At 45.4% G+C, this 22766-nt stretch overlaps 1 pseudogene; it reads right to left on the bottom strand.

Annotated features, from left to right (window-relative positions):
* LOC111969084 (protein arginine N-methyltransferase 3-like) overlaps positions 1–22766 on the bottom strand; it is a 129161-nt pseudogene that overhangs the window by 82479 nt on the left and 23916 nt on the right.

The following is a 22766-nucleotide window of genomic DNA, read 5'->3' on the forward strand; positions in this document are numbered from 1 at the left end:
TGTCTCACCTGAGCCCCCCTCGGCCAGGTGGAGGTCTCTGGCGTAGAGAACCGAATCCAGCATTGACTCAAACAGCATAAAGTAACCCTGGAAGAGCGAGAGAGGACAGATCAGTACAATACAATGGTCAGGGAGACATGCATCGGAGGGTTGCTGTACTGATGTGCCCCTAAGTTGACCCTGTGCTGCTCCCAGACTTTTGCAGACTTTCCCAGAGAAATTGTGTGGTGTGGATGGGTACTGTGACAGCAAGTACTAACACATTTCCGTTGTCTCTGTATAATGGATCGATACAGATTTGATTGCACTGTATCACATTCAAGTCTTCACATTCGTTTCTTAGAAAGTAGTACAATTAATTCAACGAAGGTTGTATTATTAGTTAGGCGGTCTTGTACACATTCGCAGCTAAAAGCTGAATTGCAGTATGCAGACAAAAAAAATACAAATAAACGTAGTTTTAAAAAAAGTTTAAAAAACTAAAGTCTTGACAGCYTCAGATGGCTTCTATTCTGCTGCCAGCCGATGGATGGTACTAGGAAGGACAGGTAATGGTGTTGCTGGAGTTGGCTCACCGGTCATGATAAAAACAGAGCTCAAAAATGTATTTAGTAAGCCTATAACCAGTAGTTCGTACATTTTAAAAACATCTTAATAAAAATGATAGACTATAAAGTTAATGGAGTCTATATTCATACGACTCGTCATTTCATCAATTAAAGATCCAATATCGAATCAAACTTCAAAACAAACTATATTTGAGGTGCATTTAAAATAGCAACACACTTAAAACAATACATAAAAATAAAAAAAACACAGAATCAAAGAACATGATTAAAGGCCAAGCTAAAAAGGCAGGTTGTCAAATGGTATTTAAACACCTCGTATTTCAAAAACCCTCACAATAAGAATGAAACTATAAAGCTATTGGGGTCTATCCCAGTCTGGGGTCCCCACATGCTTCAAAATGGCCACCATTGTTCCTGTACCAAAGAAGGCAAAGGTAACTGAACTAAATTACTATTGCCCCGTAGCACTCTTCTGTCATCATGGGGCGATAGGCGCTGTTGCGCCTTCTTCACCACACTGTCTGTGTGGACAGACCATTTCAGATTGTCAGTGATGTGTTTGCCGAGGAACTTGAAGCTTTTCACCTTCTCCACTGCAGTCCCATTGATGTGGATAGGGGCGTGCTCCCTCTGCTGTTTCCTGAAGTCCACGATCAGCTCCTTCGTTTTGTTGACATTGAGGGAGAGGTTATTTTCCTTGCACCACTCCGCAGGGCCCTCACCTCCTCCCTGTAGGCGGTCTCGTCATCGTTGGTAATCAGGCCTACTACTGTTGTGTCATCTGCAAACTTGATGATTGAGGTGGAAGCGTTCGTGGCCACGCAGTCTTGGGTGAACAGGGAGCAGTATTCTTACATACAGTTGAAATCGGAAGTTTACATACACTTAGGTTGGAGTCATTAAAACTCGTTTTTCAACCACTCCAAAAATGTCTTGTTAACAAATTATAGTTTTGGCAAGTCGGTTAGGACACCTACTTTGTGCATGACACAAGTAATTTTTGCAACAATTGTTTACAGACAGATTATTTCATTTATAATTCACTGTATCACAATTCCAGTGGGTCAGAAGTTTACATACACTAAGTTGACTGTGACTTTAAACAGCTTGGAAAATCCCAGAAAATTATGTTATGGCTTTAGAAGTTTCAGATAGGCTAATTGACATTATTTGAGTCATTTGGAGGTGTACTTGTGGATATATTTCAAGACCTACCTTCAAACTCAGTGCCCCTTTGCTTGACATCATGGGAAAATCAAAAGAAATCAGCCAAGACCTCTGAAAAAAAATTGTAGACCTCTACAAGTCTGGTTCATCCTTGGGAGCAATTTCCAAACGCCTGAAGGTACCACATTCATCTGCACAAACAATAGTACGCAGGTATAAACACCATGGGACCACGCAGCCCCCATACATTGTAATCCAAGATGGCGTAGCAGTCGGACGTGTCTTTGTGTTGTCCTGTCCCGTGTAAATAGTCTTCGAAATTTTTGGTATACATTTCGTATATATTTTAATTTCACTTTCCATCTAGGAACTGAATATACATTCCTACATTCCGCCTCACCCAATGTGGTACGGACCTGCTATTTTTTATTTTTTTCATACTTTAGAACCGTAACCCCAATCAGAAGCTAGCCAGATAACTAGCTACTAGCTAGTAGTCAGTTAGCCACTGCTGCGGTCTTCACCCTCAACTCGGACACAGCCAGCTTCAATACCGGGCCAATACCTGCCAGTCTGCAAGCGCGATATCAACCCAGAGCATATAGGACTGCTTTTTCTCTACCACATCACCGGATTCCTGACGCAAGCTCTGGACAATTACACCGTATCATCACAGCTAGCTAGCTGCAACCGAGTGGCTACTACTGGCTAACACCTCTGTCCRGAAGCAAGCACCAGTTAGCCTTGAGCTAGCCTCGAGCTAGGCCCATCTGCCGGCTAGCTGAAGAGGTCTACCAGCGAATTCTTGGGCTACAATACCAGCTACAAGCTAATTTAGCCATTTTTTTTTGCCGCTGCTAGTAGCTTTTACCTTCCGCACAGACACCAGCCCTGTTATTAGCCTGGATATTACTCACCAATTTACCAGCATCGGACTGTCTCTCGACAACAACGCCGGATTCCTGCCGTAACTCCCTGCGTAGCACTATTCTGATCCTCACAGCGAGCTGTAGCTAGCGAGCTAGCGCCACTGCCACGAAGCTAGCACCAGTTAGCAAACACAATTCTACAATTCACAAACCTCTCTTTCGCCATACGCCATCTGGCTTGGATTCTCTGTCGACACGACCACGTCTGAGCAAGACCCCCTCCGTCTGAGCAGACCACCCCCCGCCACTAACTTTAAACGCCGCGTGCTAGTCTAGTGGGAGCCTCCCTGCTCCATCTACGGCTGCCCCCTAGGCACACTATATCACTTGGCTACTAAAGCTGATGCATGCTTGACTGTCCATTAATTCACGTACTCCATTCGTTTTTGTGTTTTATCTGTCGGCTGTGCTTTAACTCAGGATCTGTGGTAGTTAATCGACCCTCTCTGCCTAGTCGTCGCCATTTTACCTGTTTGCTGGTGTAGACTAGCACCCTGTTATTGCTGCTGTTATCTTACCTGTTTTAGCTAGCTCTCCCAATCAAGACCTGCAATCACTTGTATGCCTTATTGTATGTCTCTCTCAAATATCAATATGCCTTGCATACTGTTGTTCAGGCTAGTTATCATTATCATTGTTTTTGGTTTGCAATGGACCCTGTATTCCACTCTCCGTACCTCTGATACCTCCTTGGTCCCACCCACCACACATGCGGTGACCTCACCCATTGAACCAGCATGTCCAGAGATACAACCTCTCTTATCAATCACCAGTGCCTGGGCTTGCCTCCGCTGTACCCACGCCCCACCATACCCCTGTCTGCACATATTATGCCCAGAATCTATCTCTACCAACCCCATAAATCTGCTCCTTTATTCTTTTGTCCCCAACGCTCCTAGCGACAGTTTTGATAGCCTTTAGCCGCACCCCCCATCCTACTACTCCTCTGTCTCCCCGGGTGATGTGGAAGTAAACCCAGGCCCTGCATGTCCCCAGTCACCCTCATTGTTGACTTCTGTGCTGTGATCGAAAAAGCCTTGCCTCATGCATGTCAACATGCAGAAGCCTCCTCCCTAAGTTTGCCTTACTCACCGCTTTAGCACACTCCCCAACCCTGATGTCCTTGCCGTGTCGAATCCTTGCTTAGGAAGGCCACCAAAAATTCTGAGATTTCATACCCAACTATAACACTTTCCGTCAGATAGAACTGCCAAAGGGGAGGAATGCCAATCACCTGCAAGAATAGCCTGCAAAGTTCTGTGCATACTTTCCAGGTCTATGCCCAAACAGTTCGAACTTCTAATTTTAAAAATTTAATCTCTCCAGAAATAAGTCTCTCACTGTTGCCGCCTGCTACCGACCCCCCTCAGCTCCCAGCGCTGCCCTGGACACCATCTGTGAATTGATCGCTCCCCATCTAGCTCAGAGTTTGTGTCTTAGGTGACCTAAACTGGGATATGCTTAACACGCCCGGCAGTCTACAATCCAATCCTTGATGCCCTCAATCTCACACCAAATCATCAAGGAACCCACCAGGTACAACCCTAAATCCGAAACATGGCACCCTAATAGACATTATCCTGACCAACCTCCCTCCAATACACCTCTGCTGTCTTCAATCAAGATCTCAGCGATCACTGCCTCATTGCCTGTATCCGCACGGGTCCGCGTCCAAACGACCACCCCTCATCACTGTCAAACGCTCCCTAAAACACTTCTGCGAGCAGGCCTTTCTAATCGACCTGGCCCGCGGTACCCTGGAAGGATATTTGACCTCATCCCGTCAGTTGAGGATGCCTGTCATTCTTTAAATGTTATTCCTCCACCATATTAGACAAGCTATCTCCATTCAAAAAATGCAGAACCAAGAACAGATATAGCCCTTTTCACTCCAGACCTGACTGCCCCGACCAGCACAAAAACATCCTGTGGCATCTGCAATCAGCATCGAAAAGCCCCCGCGATATGCAAACTCTTCAGGAAGTCCAAGAACCAAGTACATCCAGTTCAGTCAGAAAGCAAAGGCCAGCTGTTTTCAAAGCAGAAATTTGCATCCTGATAGCTCTAACTCCAAAAAGTTGGTTTTTTTCTTGGGATAAACGTAAAAGTCCAGGAGAACAAGAGCACCTCCTCCCAGCTGCCCACTGCACGGAAGCTAGTAACACCGGTCACACAACCGATAAAATCGCTGAAATCGAAGACCTTCAACAAGCATTTCTCAATTGCTGGCCATAGCCTTCCTCCAGCCTGCGACTCCAACCTGGCCAACACGCCCCGCCCCCCCCGCTGGCACTCGCCCCAAAGCCTCCCCAGCTTCTCCTTTAACCCGAGAATCCAGATATCTGGCAGATTCTTGAAAGACTGGAAAACCTGGGACCCGATAGCAAAATCAGCTGAGCTCTGACAATCTGACCCCGCGTAGTTTGGAAACTGTCCGCCGCCCATTGCGCACCCCCTATCTCACCAGCCTGTTCAACCTCTCCTTCGTGATCTCTGAGACGTCCCCACAGATTGGAAACCTGCCGCGTCATCCCCCCTCTTCAAAGGGGGAGACACCCTGGACCCAAACTGTTACAGACCTAACTCCATCCTGGCCCTTCCTAAATCTAAGGTCTTCGAAAAGCCAAGTCAAACAAACAGATCACTGACCCATCTCAGAATCCCACCGTACCTTCTCCGAACTTGTGCAATCCGGTTCCAGCCGGCTCATGGGGCACCTCAGCCACAGCTCAAGAGCTACTAAACGATAATCACTAACCCGATCAAAAGGACATTACGTGCAGCCGTTTCACCTCGACCTGGCCAAGGCTTCTCACTCGTCAATCACCATATTCTTATATCGGCAAAGACTCAGTAGCCTCTCGTTTTTCTAATGACTGCTCTTAGCGCCTGTTCAGCCAAACTACTTGGCAACAGATCAGGTGTTCAAATCGGATGGATGTGTCGGTTCCTCTGGCAGTCTCTATGGCGGTACCACAGAGTTCAATTCTCGGGCGACTCTTTCTCTCTGTATACATCAAATGTTGCTCTTGCTGCGCGATTCCCTGATCCACCTCTAACGCAACGACACCATTCTATATACTGTCCGGCCCTTCCGTGGACACTGTGCTATCTAACCTTCCAAACGAGCTTCAATCCATACAAACACTCCATCTTCCCTGCCTCCAACCTCCTTAACGCTAGTACAAACCAAATGCATACTTTCCAACCGTTCGCTGCCTGCACCCGCACGCCCGACTAGCCATCTACTCACCGCTGGCACGGTTCCGACCTAGAATATGTGGACATCTATAAGTACCTATAGTACTGGCTAGATCGCAAACTCTCCTTCCAACTCATATCAAAATCTCCAATCCAAAATCCAAAGCAAGAGAATCGGCTTTTATTCCGCAACAAAGCCTCCTTACACTCGACGCCGCCAAACTTACCCTGAGTAAAAACTGAACATTCCTACGATCCTCGACTACGGCGATTCAGTCTAAACAAAAATAGCTTCCAATACTCTACTCAGCAAACTGATGCCAGTTATCACAGTTCGCCTATCGTTTTGTTACCTATCTAAAAGCACCTTAACGTAACCCAACCAGCTCGACCTGTATGCCCTTAGTCGGCTACGGGCCCTCCACAATGTTCTCGTCAGACCCAACCTGGCTCCAGTCATCACAAGGCTATGCTAGTAAAGTGCCGCCTTACCCTCTCATTTCACTGGTCACGATGCTACCACCCACCAACGCAAAACTACGCGCTCCAGCAGGTTGTACTCCACCTGATCACCCCTAAGAGCCAAAACTCTCATTGTGCGATGCCTTTGTCCTCTCCAGTTCTCTCTCGCTGCGGACTGAAACGAATTTGCCAAAAAATCTCTGAATGTGGAGACTTTTTATCCACTCAACCAACTTTAAAAATCGGCTCTATCCGAGCAGCAACCGATCGCTGGCAGCTGTACAAGTCCATCTGTAAAACTACCCACCCATTTACCAGACCTCACCCCCCATACTGCTTTATTATATTTACTTTTTGTCGTTTTAGCACCACCAGTATCCTTCTGCACATATCATTATAGATTTTATTTCCAGTAAGCAGTACCATGGCTCTAAAGTTGTAATTATTATTCGATTATTGCCATATCCTCATGCCTCTTGCACCCACATTGTATATATTCAGATTCTCTTTCTATTTCTAACCCCCATGTATTACTTGTTATTTTACTCCAGTCTGTAAACTCTGTTTGGTCTGTCACACTGCTATATGCTTATCTTTCCAGGTCCGCAGTTTTCACAATGAAACTTTTCTCAACTAACCTACCTGTCAATAAAAGTGAAATAACAAAAAAATACTGCTCGAGGAAAGAGCACCATTTCTGTCCCTAAGATAATGAACGTACTTTGTTGCGAAAAGCGCAAATCAATCCCAGAACAACAGCGAAGGAAATTTGAAACGCTGGAGGAAACAGGTACAAAAAGTATCTATATCCACAGAAAAATGAGTCCTATATCGACAATCCCCTGAAAGGCCCCTCAGTCAGGAAAACACAGCCTCGCTCCAAAAACCGCCATAAAAAAAGCCAGACTAGCGTTGCAACTGCAACATGGGGACAAAGATTGTACTTTTTGGAGAAAATTCCTCTGGTCTGATGAAAACAAAAATAAAACTGTTTGGCCATAATGACCATCGTTAGTTTGGAGGAAAAAGGGAGGCTTGCAAGCCGAAGAACACCATCCCAACAGTTGAAGCACGGAGTGCAGCATCATGTTGTGGCGGTCTTGCTTTTCTGCAGCAGGACTGGTGCACTTTACAAAATAGAAGGCATCATGAGTTAAAAATTATTGGATATAATGAAGCAACATCTCAAGACATCATCAATCTAAAGCTTGGTTGCAAATGGTCTTTCCAAATGGACAAGACCCCAAGCATACTTCCAAAAGTTGTGTCAAAATGGCTTAAGGACAAAAAAGTCAAGTATTGAGGCCATTCCAAAGCCCTGACCTCAAATCCTATAGAAAATTGTGGCAGAATGAAAAAAATGTGCGAGCAAGGAGGCCTTACAAACCTGACTCAGTACTCCAGCTCTTGGTCAAGGACCAAAATTCACCAAACTTTTTAGGAAGCTTGTGGAGCTACCCAAATCGTTTGACCAAGTTAAATAATATAAAGCAATGCTACCTAATACTAATTGAGTGTATGTAAACTTCTGATCCACTGGAATGTGATGAAAGAACTAAAAGCTGAAATAAATCATCTCTCTACTATTATTCGGACATTTCACATTCTTAAAATAAATTGGTCATCCTAACGACCTAAAACAGGGAATTCTTACTAGGATTAAATGTCAGGAATTGTGAAAAACTGAGTTTAAATGTATTTGGCTAAGGTGTATGTAAAGTTCCGACTTCAACTGTCGTTACTAAATTATAAAATACGATACTGTATATATCCTCCTGGCAGAGGAAACCAGGTTTTTGACTAAAATGTCTTGGTACTTGTTAAAGTTCATGTTATGWGGCTGAGAGTTTCCTTTTGTGTGGGTGGAGATTATACTTTTTCTGAAACTTCTACTTCTAACAAGTATGACCACAGAAGTTAATCACGCAGCTCAACAAATTCAAATTATGAGAGATTTTACTTTTGGGTTAACAGACATTAACCCATGTCGCAAAGATTACGCAAAGGTAAACTTTCAAAATGTTTTGGAAAATGAAAATAAGCATTTCTCATTAGACAAATCCAGGTAGTCCCTCCCTGTTTCAAATGAACACATTGACCTTGTCCAGTGTGCAATGCATCATGAAATCAGCAGATTATCAGGTGTTTTGTAGTCCAATGGTCAACCCACTGTCCAAAAACTGGGTCTCCATTGAAGGTTGTGGGTCTTCCAGCAGGACAACGACCCCAAACACCCATCAAAAACTCTGAATGATTCAGAGCATTCTGGGAGCCAGCAAAGAGTCCAGATCTGAATCACATCCAGAATCTATGGCAAGATCTGAAAACAACAGTTGGTGGATGGCACCCCTCAAATATTGCTTAAAAGTGGGCCAAACCAGAATCAGATCTTGCCATAGAAGAAAGGTGCAGCAAGCTTATTGATTGCTACAAGAAGCTTTGTACAGTATATATCAGGGGCGTAGGCAATACATTCTTATTAAAAAAAGAATCCTCGGCACCCCCACCCAGGCCAACCCACCAACACATTTTTGGCTACGCACCCGGTATACATAATACAATACAAAATGCTTGTACCCTCCAGAAAAACCAAAAATAACTGTTTTAGTTTTTATACTCAACAAAACTAAATGTAAGGTGTTGATCCCATGTTTCATGAGCTGAAATAAACGACCCCAGAAATGCACAAAAAAAAATTATTTCTCTGAAATTGTGTGTACAAATGAGTTTTCATCCATGTAATTGAGCATTTCTCCTTTGCCAAGATAATCCATCCACCTGACAGGTGGGGCATATCAAGAAGTTGATCATTACACATGTGCACCTTGTGCTGGGGACAATAAAATTCCACTAGAATGTGCAGTTTTGTCACACACCACTATGCCACAGGTGTCTCAAGTTTTGAGGGAGTGTGCAATTGGCATCCTGACTGCAGGAATGTCCAACAGAGCTGTTACCAGAGAATTGTATGTTCAATTCTGTACCATAAGCCTCCTCCAACGTTGTTTTTAGAGAATTTGGCAGTACGTCCAACCGGCCTCACAACCGCAGACCACGTGTAACCACGCCAGCCTCCACATTCGTCTGAGCTCAGACACCCAGTAAGCTGATCAAACTGTGGGTTTGCACAAACAAAGAATTTCTGCACAAACTGTCAGAAACCATTTCAGGGAAGCTCATTTGCGTGCTCGTTGTCCCTACCAGGGTCTTGACCTGACTGCAGTTCGACGTCGTAACCAACTTTCGATGGCCACTGGCACACTGTAGAAGTGTGCTCTTCACGGATTAATCCCGGTTTTAACTGTACCGGGCAGACAGCGTTATCTTGAGGCCAATTGTTGTGCCATTCATCTGTCGCCATAACCTCAGGTTTCAGCATGATAATGCACGGCCCCATGTCGCAAGGATCTGTACACAATTGCTGGAAGCTGAAAATGTCCCAGTTCTTCCATGGCCTGCATAGTCACCAGACATGTCACCCATTGAGCATGTTTGGGATGGTCTTGGTTGACGTGTACGACATCGTGTTCCAATTCCTGCCAATATCCAGCAACTTTGCACAGCCATTGAGGAGGAGTGTGACAACATTCCACAGGCCACAATCAACAGCCTGATCAACTCTATGCGACGGAGATGTGTTGCGCTGCATGAGGCAAATGGGGATCACACCAGATACTGACTGGTTTTCTAATCCACGCTCCTACTTTTTTTTTTAAGTATCTGTCACCAACATTAGGGTCTAAGTAGTTTCTTTCAATTGACTGATTTCCTTATTTGAACTGTAACTCAGTAAAAAGTTGTAAATTGTTGCATGTTTCATTTATTTTGTTCAGTGGAGTTCAGATAAGAGATGTGCTGGTATCAGTCGTATTCCCCTCACACACCCCCAGTGCAGCGACGTGGAGATGGCTCCTGTGTTTCTGTGTTTTGCTAATAAACAGTGTGTGTGTATATGAGAAGGGCGTAGAGGGGTCGGATTGTGAGTCACGCTGTCAGACTTGAAGGGATAGTCCCAACGCATCATGGGAGAAAAAGGGAGGCGTAAACTCTCCTTCCAAACATTTCTCTTCCTCTCCGTCTCTCTCCCTCCCCCTCCCTCTCTTTCAGGTGAGGCAGTGTCCCTTGAAATTGGGCTCTAAATTAAGAGGTTGGGGTACGTTGCAAGAGCGTTTTACACAAGACCTGGTCCTGAGAAAAGGATAGACCAGGACTAAAACAGTCAGCCAGTCAGTAGATAGGGACTTTGGTTCTGGAGTGGAAAAGATTGGGTTACTGTTGGGCAGGGGAGACGACGAATGTAGACCCGAACACATCGACGAATCACGAGAGAATCACCACCATCTTTTAAGTTCATGCATGGGCCATGAGATGGTGGCAATTGCAGTCGGAGTGAGTTGTAAATTAGAGCTGGCTTCTTGTTTGTCTCCCTCCCTTTCTTATCTTCTCCCCTCTTTCTGCTGAAAGGTTGTCTTCATTTGAATAATAATCTCTTTGAATTATTATGCAGCAGACCAAAGCCATCTCGCTCGCTCTCTCCCTCCCTTTCTCTGCGCCTCTCTACTACACCTCTCCTCATCTTCCTCCTTTCCTTGTCTCAAATAGGTTCTGGCCCTAGCCCATTTCCTGACATTTGGTATGCACAGATCTGAAAGGACTGGATTGATGTAAGCAATATGGGGATTGTTCCATTTTGCCCTCTCTGAGGCCATATTGCTTTCACCTATCCACCTCATTACTGTTTGAATATCTGGATGAAAGCAATATGGCTTTATGGAGGGCAAGGGTGAGCTATCCCCATATTATTTACAGCAATATTTTTGTCTTTACAGATCTTTGAACAGGAAAGGGTAACAGTAAAGGAGCTAGGGGTTGAGGTGGAACCGAGCCAAACGAGAAGGAGTTAGGCCTATAGGAAGGGTTGCATGCTGGCTGGGAGAAAATGCCATTTGTCAGCAGTGGACATCAGTCAGAATGAAGCCAACAAGATGCAATAATGGAAAAATACCCGGGCTACTGTGCTATTTAGTGGAGCAGAACACAGGGCCACGCCAGGGTCAGACCTTCCCCTCAACACAGGGGCTTCTGAGTAGCAGAGGACGTGGAGAGTGCTCCACGATGAGTCATTGTAAATTGTTCGAATCGAAGTGTGGGAAGGAAAGAGGGTCATAAAATTACAATTAGTAACCCCCTCCCACTCTTCATAAATATGGTGATTAGTTATATTTTTGGTTAAACATTGCCCTGAAATATTTTGTCAAGGGTTGGCATGGTGCTGTAATGGCAGCATAGTCTGAGAGCTCCTGTAAATATTGTATATATTTAGTTGACTTAAGTGTTGTTGATTTTTTATTAGGTGTGCATGCAAAGTAATGCAGTACTCTAGATTTATTATGTACTCTAATAATTAGATTTTTTAAGTGTAGTTCAGATAAGAGATGTGCTGTATCAGTAGTATTCCCCTCACACACACCCAGTTCAGTGACATGGATAGATGGCAGCATTCGCGCAAAACTGAAAACGCGAACCACCGCATTTAACAAATGGCAAGGTGACTGGTAATATGGTTGAATACAAACAGTGTAGTTATTCCATCCGTAAAGCAATCAAACAGGCAAAACGTCAGTACAGAGACAAAGTGGAGTCACAATTCAACCGCTCAGACACGAGATGTATGTGGCAGGGTCTACAGACAATCACGGATTACAAAGAATAAACCAGCCACGTCGCGGACACCGGCGTCTTGCTCCCGGACAAGCTAAACACCTTCTTCGCCCACTTTGAGGATAACACAGTGCCACCGACGCAGCCCACTCCCAAGGACTGTGGGCTCTTGTTCTCCGTGGCCGAGGTGAGTGTGGCGTACAGCAGGTCAGCCACCAGGGGGAGACTCGTCGAGGCCTGGTAACAGATGGAGTATACATCACGAGGCGATGGCTCCATCTGCTGGACGTGCCAGGTATCGACGGGCTCTCCAGCCAGGACTGATTGGGGCTGATTGGGAGCTGGTGAGTAATCAAGGGCGGATTGCTCACCAGCTGTCAAGGCCCATAAAGCTGCCAGAAGGGTAGCACACAGAGAGAGTGGGGGAAGAAAGGACTCCCGTGTTATTGTTGACGTTTGCAGAGGTAATCTTCTGAGTTCAGTTTTGTGCCCGACAGGATACAGCCAGAACCAGAACCCAGAAGACGGTGTCCCGGAGAGGGTCTCATGGGGGAGACCTATCTTTATCTTTTTGATTTATTATTTAAATAAACACCCCTGAAACTGAGCTAATCCTTCTCTGTCCGTGACTAATATGGGTAAACGTCTTGACCAAACCCCCTGGTCTGCCACAAGTGGTGAAGAATGCGGGCACGTCTGATAACGTGGTCAGACCAGGGTTGACGTTTACACAGTATCAGCATGGACGAGTTGATAGCTCAGTTCGTCCGGGCCCAACAAGCACAACAGGCGGTTCAGGAACGAACGCTGGAGGAACAGCGACTACAAAACGTCCGCCTCGTTGAGGAAGTCAGGAAGCTGCAAGGAGGAGCGTCTCCTGGGTCATATCCCAACCAGTTTTAAATCAAGCTAACGGAAGATGATGACGTCGAAACATACCTCTGTACGTTTGAACGGACAGCTCTACGGGAAGGATGGCCAAGGCCGAAGTGGGCCAGTCTGTTGGCCCCGTTCCTCTCGGGGAATGCCCAAAAGGCGTATTGGGACCTGAACAACGAACAGGCGGCTAATTACGACGGATTCAAACGGGAGATACTCAGCCGCTATGGGTACAGCCTGGCCCAACGCTTCCACGACTGGAGGTTCGTAGCCGATGCATCCCCCCGAGCACAGATGAGCGACCTACTGCGCCTCATCAGGGCATGGCTCCTAACCGACGTATCCACCCTCTCCATCCTCGACAAAGTGGTCCTGGATCGCTTCTTACGGGCGCTACCTTACGACATGAAGAGGGCAGTGAGTCTATGCGCGCACCAGACCTTGGAGGGCCTCCTGGAAGCAGTGGAGACGCATCATAACATGCAGGCCCTGCTGAGTGGGAGATGGGACGAATCGGCGACCCATCCAAGGGGACGGAAGGACAGCCCCACCGRGGTGTACCGCGAATCGACAGTCGGCAGGGCCAAAGGACCGCAAACCCGTGGAGAAACGGCTGGGGTAGGGCCGACCCGTCCCCGACGACCCTAGGTAGATGGAGACCAAAGGAGGTGTTTTCAGTGTGGCGCTCGGGGGCACATTGCCTGGAATTGCCTGGCTCGAGAGGAGTCGATGCCATCAGCTAGCCCCGGCGGCGAGGTGGGTAATGCCGTGAACTATGTCACCTCCTGTTGGGCGCACCCCAAATCAACTGCACCCATGGTCCTGGTGAAGGTGGACGGACACGACACAGAAGCGCTATTGGACTCCGGAAGTATGGTTACACTCGTAACAACGAGCCTGCTGATCCAGGAGACCGAAAGGGGTAGGGAGATGTCCATTTCCTGTGTTCACGGTGACACAAAGTAGTATCCCACCGTATGGACCAACATCATGACACCACAAGGGAGCTGCCAGATTACGGTGGGTGCAGTGCCAGAGTTGCCGGTACCTCTCCTAGTAGGACGGGATTGTCCGCTGTTCGCGGCCCTATGGGGGCACGAGTTGAGGAAGAAGGTACGAGCCGGCCGAAGAAGAGAGCGGGGACGACCAATAGCCTGTGCGGCCCAGAAGCAACCGGTTAACTTCTTGAGAATACAGGGGGTGCTATTTTCCCATTAGCATAATTTGCTCTACAGATTAAACTGCCTCTTATTCAATTATTGCTCTTACTATATGCATATAAATAATACCATTGGAAAGAAAACAATCTCTAGTTTCTAAAACCGTTTCAATTTTGTCTCTGAGTGATACAGAAGTCATTTGACAGCACTTTCCATGACCAAGAAGAAAAAAGCAAGATGTGTATGCCAGCTTCAACGCTCTGCCTATATATGGTCGTGCCCCCTATGACCCGAAACACACCTCATTGGCCTTCCTCTGGGTGTCAAGAGGACGTCAGAGGAAAAATATCTTGTTTATCTGGGACTGACGTGAAATGAGAGCTAATTCTTTGGCGTGACCGACAACTTCCGGTTGTCTAAATCGTGCGACTTGTAGCTGCGATTGTCTTCTGTTGTGCGGCCATTATGGATGAAAACTATCTCCGTCTCGAAGTTTGTTTGATACATGTGACCAGATCATCGTAATGTATGTTTTTTCAATATAGTTTAATCAGATTATTTGAATTTTTTCGGGAGTTTTGTGGTGTTCCGTTGTCTGATTTTATTTACGTTTGAGAGATCCGTGKCACTCGACCAGTACCTGTGCTAAATGGAGTGGGAAAGGAACAATTCTGAACGGAACCAACGACTCATCTTGACAAAGGACACTTTGATCAACATTCTGATGAAAGATCAGCCATAGTAAGACCCAATTTACGATGTTATATCATATCTGTTGTGCATGTGAACTGGCCGTGGGCGCCTAGCCTAATCTGCCTGGTATAGCTATGCTAATTTAGCGCTACATTTTGTTTTCGTTATAAAACATTTAATAAATCTGAAATATTGTTTGGATTCACCAGATGTTGGGCTTTCAATATCTGTACGCTGTGTATTTTTCTGAAATGTTTTAAGATGAGTAATTCGTTATATGACGTTGGTCTCTGTAATTGTTCTGGCTGGGTCAGCACTATTTCAGATTGCAGCTGCAATGTAGAACTGTGATTTATACCTGGAAAAATGCACATTTTTCAAAAAAAAAACTATGCTATACCATAAATATGTTATCAGACTGTCATCTTATGAAGTTGTTTCTTGGTTAGTGGCTATATATATTTTTATTTAGTCGAATTAGTGATAGCTACTGACGCAGGAAAAAGCTGTTGGGAGTAAAAAAATCGTGTCCTTTGCTAACGTGGTTAGCTAATAGATTTACATATTGTGTCTTCCCTGTAAAACATTTTAAAAATCTGAAATGGTGGCTTTATTCACAAGACCTGTATCTTTCATCTGGTGTCTTGGACTTGTGATTTAATGATATTTAGATGCTACAAGTTACTTGTGACGCTATGCTAGCTATGCTACTCAGTGGGGGGGGGTGGGGGGTGCTACCGGATCAGGGTTGGTGACTCGTGAGAAGTTTAACCAGCAGGTGTCTCCGGCTCCGGAGTCGGAGTCAGAGAGGGCGCCGGAACCCGAACCCCTGGAGGAGGAGTCCAGCTGAGGGGACAATTCGGGACGGCCCAGTGAGAGGATCTGATTTTGAAAGCTGCCGCCGCCCAAGTGATAGCGGTGGATGGACAGCTACTTCCGGGGGTGAGTGACTGGCGATACCCCCATTTTCAAATTAATAATAACCTTTTGTATCAGGGGGGAACTTCGAGAGGTAACAGATGTTGCGGAAGGTCATCGAGCAGGACGGGAAGAACTGGGACCAGCTACTACCCCACCTAATGTTCTCAATCCGAGAAGTACCCCAATCCTCAACTGGGTTTTCCCCATTTGAACTCTACGGGAGGAGGCCACGTGGCCTACTGGACCTCGCCAAAGAGGTGTGGGAAGCCGAACCGACCCCCTTACGCAGCATGGTAGAGCACGTGGAGACGATGCGGGAGKGGATGACAGCCATATGGCCAGTCGTGAGGGAATATATGGAGAAAGCCCAACGCGCCCAAGCCCAGGTCTACAATCGGGGAGCCCAGCCCCGAGAATTCCAGGTCGGAGACAGGGTGTTGGTATTGATCCCCACGGCCGAAAGTAAGTTCCTGGCAACATGGCACGGGCCATATGAGGTGATCGAGAAGCTGGGACCTGTCAATTACCGTGTACGACAACCGGGGAGACGGAAACCTCAACAGATTTACCACGTGAACCTGTTGAAGAGGTGGCACGAGCGGACAGCCTTGGCCYTGTTATGGTTGGGACCCAGGACGCCAACGGAACCACTGGTGGTCCCGAGCATTGAGGACTTCGACCCGGCCCAGAAGCAAGAGCTCAGGGAGCTTGTCGATCGGAACACGGCGGTGTTCTCCGAGAAGCCGGGCCACACGACCCTCATTGAACACCATATCTGTACCCGGCCCGGGGAAATGGTAAGAAAGAGGCCGTATCCGATTCCGGAGGCACGACGGAAGGCCGTGAAACAAGAAGTGGAGGCTATGCTGAGGATGGGGGACATTGAAGAGTCCCACAGCGCATGGTGCAGCCCCATCGTGTTGGTGCCCGAACCGGAGGGTAGCCTCCGCTTCTGTAATGATTTCCGGGGTGTGAACGACATAAGCGTATTCGACACCTACCCCATGCCGAGGGTGGACGAGCTCATCGACCGATTGGGAAAGGCTCGGTATATCAGCACCCTTGACCTGATCAAAGGATATTGGCAGGTACCATTGGCAGCCTCCTCCCGGGAGAAGACGGCGTTTTCGACAGCAGACGGGTTGTATCAGTACCGGGTGCTCCCGTTCGGTCTCCATGGAGCCCCGCCCACATTCCAACGGCTGATGAACAGAGTGCTTCGACCCCACCAGCAGTACGCAGCAGCATATCTGGATGATATCATCATCCARAGCCAAGGTTGGGAAGAGCACCTGACGCGCCTCCAGGCGGTGCTGAACGCGCTCAGACAAGCCGGGTTGACCGCAAACCTGACCGCAAACCCCAAGAAATGCAAGCTAGTGTTCGAGGAGGTGGAGTACCTGGGGCATTTGATCGGACGGGGGAACGTCAAGCCCCAGGAGAGGAAGGTTCACGCGGTGCGTGACTGGCCCGTTCCACGCACCAAGACACAGGTCAAGTCCTTCCTGGAACTGGCAGGATACTATAGCCGGTTTATCCCCAACTTTGTGGCTATAGCTTCCCCCCTCACCGGTCTAACCAGGGCCCGCCTCCCGAAAACAGTGAAATGTACAGACGAGACAGAAGCGGCGTTCAACAGTCTGAAGGAAGCGCTGTGCTCCCATCCGATTCTCGTAACGCCTGATTTCCAGGTGCCGATGGTGGTCCAGACGGACGCATGTGATACGGGACTAGGGGCCATTCTGTCCCAGGTACACGAGGGGGAGGAGCACCCCATCCTGTACATCAGCCGAAAGCTGATGCCTAGGGAAAATAAATACTCTATCATTGAGAAAGAGTGTCTCGCGGTGAAGTGGGCGCTAGACACTCAACTATTACCTGCTAGGTACCCACTTCACCCTGGTCACGGACCATGCTCCCCTGGTCTGGATGGCCAGGGGAAAGGACACGAACGATCAGGTCACCAGCTGTGCAAGGCCCTGGCAACTCACAGAGAGARTGGGGGAAGAAAGGACTCCCGTGTTATTGTTGACGGTTGCAGAGGTAAGAAGAGGGAGTTCAGTTTTGTGCCCGATAGGATACAGCCKGACCCGGAACCCAGAAGACGGTGTCCCGGAGAGGGTCTCATGGYGYAAACCTATCCTTTTCTTTTTGATATATTATTTAAATAAACAAACTTGAAACTGAGCTAATCCTTCTCTGTCCGTGTCTGATATGGGTAAACGTCTTGACCAAACCCACTGGTCTGCCACATGAGTAAGACATTTGAGTGTTAACCCTCGCAAGGCTGCCGGCCAAGACGGCATCCCTAGCCGCGTCCTCAGAGCAGGCACAGACCAGCTGGCTGGAGTGTTTACGGACATATTCAGTCACTCCCTATCCCAGTCTGCTGTACCCACTTGCTTCAAGATGTCCGCCATGGTTCCTGTACCCAAGAAGGCACAGATAACTGAACTAAATGATTATAGTACTCACTTCTACTTGATTTTGCAGGCGAAAACCTGAGGAAATCCAACCCGGAAGTGCCTTTTATTTGGAAGAATCCCTGTTCCGTTGCCTACCCCTCCTCCATTTAAAGGGGTATCAACCAGATTCCTTTTCCAATTGCTTCCTGAGGCTGTGACCAGGCTTTAGACATAGTTTCAAGCTTTTATTTTGAAAAATGAGCAAGATTTTTCAAAACGCGTCAGGTGTCCTTTGATTAGTTCCTGCGCGCGAGAGATGTAGCTCGACATTTTCTTTCTCTGTAGTATTGAATGGGTTACCGTCCGGTTGAAATATTATCGATTATGTATGTTAAAAACAACCTGAGGATTGATTATAAAAAACGTTTGACATGTTTCTACGAACATTACGGATACTTTTTGGAATTTTCGTCTGCCTTTCAGGACCGGAACGAGCCTGTGGTTTTCTGAACATAACGCGCAAACCAAATGGCGGTTTTTGGTTATAAAACTAATCTTTATCAAACAAAAAGAACATTTATTGTGTAACTGGGAGTCTCGTGAGTGCAAACATCCGAAGATTATCAAAGGTAAGCGATTAATTTTATTTTGTGTGGAAAAAAATATTCTGATTGGTTGGGCCTGGCTGTGCCCACCCATGGCTGTGCCCCTGCCCAGTTATGTGAAATCCATAGATTAGGGCCTAATGAATTTATTTTAATTGACTGATTTCCTTATATGAACTGTAACTCAGTAAAAAAAATGGTTGCATTTATTATTTTATTCAGTATATATTTAGTGTTTAATGTGTTTTATATTTTATTATACAGGGTGCATTTGGAAAAGAGACTTCGTTCTCAATATGTATTGCATGTCAAAATGAAGGTTAAATTAAAACTATATATATTTATATATATTTCAACTCAATTAGAACAAGTACTTCCCAAATGAATCAACTGTGCTCTTTAAGTTACGTTCGTCCTAACTACTAAATAAACACTTCTTTACATTTCAAAGTTTTATTTCCAATTAATAATTGTATAGTGAAGATTTCAATAGGGAGCATTGTGCTCCCATCTGCTTCTTACTCATCCTTGAGCTTCTCTGCCAGCTCCTAAACCAGCAGGGCTTAAAGGTACAGTGAACTAACCAACAGACCAGTTTAACTACCACGACATTCTCAGTAACTGTTACGTAAACGTTTCACATGTGGTTGTTCATCTACCTTAGTTGAATGCGCTGACTGAAGTCAGTCTCTGCTAAATTACCAAAATGTAAACATACACATGTTTGGTTGCAAAGCATGGTGGGTATTATTCTAATGAGCGCTGCCCACCCAAAAATAATTTTGGGGGGAACAAACTAAATTTGGTCAGTTAACTTCTATATGAATGAATCTGGTGCATATCAAGTTCCACCGAGTTAAGAAATTCTACAAGAGACAATTACATTCTGCCATAAAACATGTTGTGTAATGTTAACCAAATATGATCAAGAAAAACTTAAGGGCAAAAAATATTTTGTGTTGTTTAGAGCCAGTATTATTTTTTCCTAGTCAGTTAGAATGCCTGAAGCTTTAACAGTACAGCTGTGTGTGTGTTTGTGTGAGAAAGAGAGATTGTGTGTGTGCTGTGAGCAAGTGTTAAACTTCAAGAACATTGATGAGAGGGTGTAGGCCTACTTGAACACTGGGAGCGAAACTAGTTAGCTGTATTTTACAGTTAGTTACTTTTGTGTTGTTTAAGGCGAAAATGCTATCAAAACAAKATGTGGTGTTCCCATTCCTTACGATCAAAGCCTCTAACTCAATGCACTGCATTCTCAATGAAAACATCTTTCTTTTGGGCCATATTTGAGCAAATTCATTGATTAATTGCGATTAACTAATGCTATTAACCCCTTACACTCGTGGGAATTGGCCTATATGGATAGGGCTACATTTAAATGTTTCTTACACGAGAAATATGGAAACCATATGCATAAGCATGGTAGCAATTAAAAGGGAACAGTTTGGAGATTATGGAAAAAGTATTAGACTAAAAATGAGGACAACAATTCACCTGACAAGACTGAATCCAAATATTACACTTTTTATTTTATGTGTACTTTACATTTACTGTACTTTTCTCAGCATTTGTTGAAAACAAAATCTGAAAATACTCTGGATACATTCAGTAACATGACAAGAGTATTTGTGAAAAATGTGGGGTAGGTGCAATATGAGACAAAGAAAATGACAAGGGTTTGAGTGAGAGGTCTAACTGGTGTTTCCAAGTAGCCAAACACCTCTCCAAAGAGTGCACAGTGTAATCTTCTACATTTGCACACACTGTACATAGATGTTTCTGTTGTGTTATTGACTGTACGTTTGTTTATGTGTAACTCTGTGTTGTTGTTTTTGTCGCACTGCTTTGCTTTATCTTGGCCAGGTCGCAGTTGTAAATGAGAACTTGTTCTCATCTGGCCTACCTGGTTAAATGAAGGTGAAACAAATAAAAGAAATACAAAATAATGTTCAGTTTGTGTGTGTGGATGTGCATATGTTGGTGTTTTCAACTGTGTGTCTCTGTGTGAGTGTGTATGTGTCACCATGTGTGTATGTGCCTATGCATGTGTGAGTGACTGACGGTCAGTCCGACTGGGCGACAGGATGACTGATTACTGCTGTCCTCTACTTGGGCAGGTGAGACTCCTATTACTGATAATGAGGCTAGAGAGGAGAGGCTGCCATTAATTTGTCTCCACAGATCTAACGCACAGAGCCACCCGCAATTGTTGAACTCTCCCCAAATAAACTCTGGTGCCCTCCAAAGTGGACGTCTAGGCAAACTTTGCACACTTCAAGACAAATCCTTGTAAAATACGATWAAAAAAACACTGTCAAATCTACAGATCACAACCGTTAAGCCAAAGTCCTTCACGTCTTCTTTTTGCTTCATAAGTTATGAAAAGTGCCTTTTCCTCAATTCAATTACAGTTTAAGTCGGAAGTTTACATTCACCTTAGCCAAATACATTTAAACTCAGTTGTTCACGATTCCTGACATTTAATTGTCTTAGGTCAGTTAGGATCACCACTTTATTTTAAGAATGTGAAATGTCAGAATAATAGTAGAGAGAATTCTTTATTTCAGCTTTTATTTCTTTCATCACATTCCCAGTGGGTCAGAAGTCTACATACACTCAATTAGTATTTGGTAGCATTGCCTTTAAATTGTTTAACTTGGGTCAAACGTTTTGAGTAGCCTTCCACAAGCTTCCCATAATAAGTTGGGTGAATTTTGGCCCATTCCTCCTGACTGAGCTGGAGTAACTGAGTCATGATGCCATCTATTTTGTGAAGTGCACTAGACCCTCCTGCAGCAAAGCACCCCCACAACATGATGCTGCCACCCCCGTGCTTCAGGGATGGGATGGTGTTCTTCGGCTTGCAAGCCCACCCCCTTTTTCCTCTAAACATAACGATGGTCATTATGGCCAAACAGTTCTATTTTTGATTCATCAGACCAGGGGACATTTCTCCAAAAAGTACGATCTTTGACCACAAGTGCAGTTGCAAACCGAAGTCTCGCTTTTTATTGGTGGTTTTGGAGCAGTGGCTTCTTCCTTGCTGAGCGGCCTTTCGTGTTATGTCGATATAGGACTCGTTTTACTGTGGATATAGATACTTTTGTACCTGTTTCCTGGAATTTTCCAAGCTGTTTAAAGGCACAGTCAACTTAGTGTATGTAAACTTCTTACCCACTGGAATTGAGATACAATGAATTATAAGTGAAATAATCTGTCTGTAAACAATTGTTGGAAAAATTACTTGTGTCATGCACAAAGTAGATGTCCTAACCGAGTTGCCAAAACTATACTTTGTTAACAAGAAATTTGTGGAGTGGTTGAAAAACAAGTTTTAATGACTCCAACCTAAGTGTATGTAAACTTCCGACTTCAACTGTACCTACCGCCTTCCGGAGAAAAAAATTATTTTATGAAAGCCTTCTTTCCAAATCAAGCTCACCCTTCTTAATTTTCTATTCACCGTTATTTGATAATCACTTCCCAGTGACCTAGGCCAACCAATGGAATTAGGCTTTGCGCTCACATTGATGAGACCTCAATGTGGATTTCCATATTAATTCTTCAGCCCCGAAAGTTTCTCTCCAGTACCATTTCACTACACCTAAAGCCTGAGGGTTCAAGGCTACAAAACTGATTCTAAAAGCCAACTTCACTCATGAGAGTCCCACCCCCCCTCTCATCATAAACAGTCACCTAGACCCATCAGACCTCATTGATCTCTAGGTGACAATCTTTATTTAGCTTCTCAGTAATTCAGCCCCTCCTCCCCCCAGTCAGAAGTCTCTTAACTCTGGCTTCATCCCAAATGGAACCTTGTTCCCTACATAGTGCACTACTTCTGATCAAAGCCTTGTGGCCACTGGTCAAAATTAGTGCACTATATATGAAATAGTGTGCCATTTGGGACACATCCTTTGTGAGAGACAGAAGAAAGAGTAGAACAGAGAGAGGAACAGATCAATGCTTTGAGTTATGAAACAACAGTGGCACAGCTAAAGGCCATCTCTCAAACAAAACCCTGGCTAGGTAGACAGGCGACTTGTCTCACAAAATGAACCCCCCCCCCTCCACCTCACCCCCATTAATCACCAGCCCGAGTGATCCCCTATCG

This window comes from Salvelinus sp. IW2-2015, linkage group LG10, assembly GCF_002910315.2.
Source record: "Salvelinus sp. IW2-2015 linkage group LG10, ASM291031v2, whole genome shotgun sequence".
In the NCBI taxonomy this organism is placed as follows: domain Eukaryota; kingdom Metazoa; phylum Chordata; class Actinopteri; order Salmoniformes; family Salmonidae; genus Salvelinus; species Salvelinus sp. IW2-2015.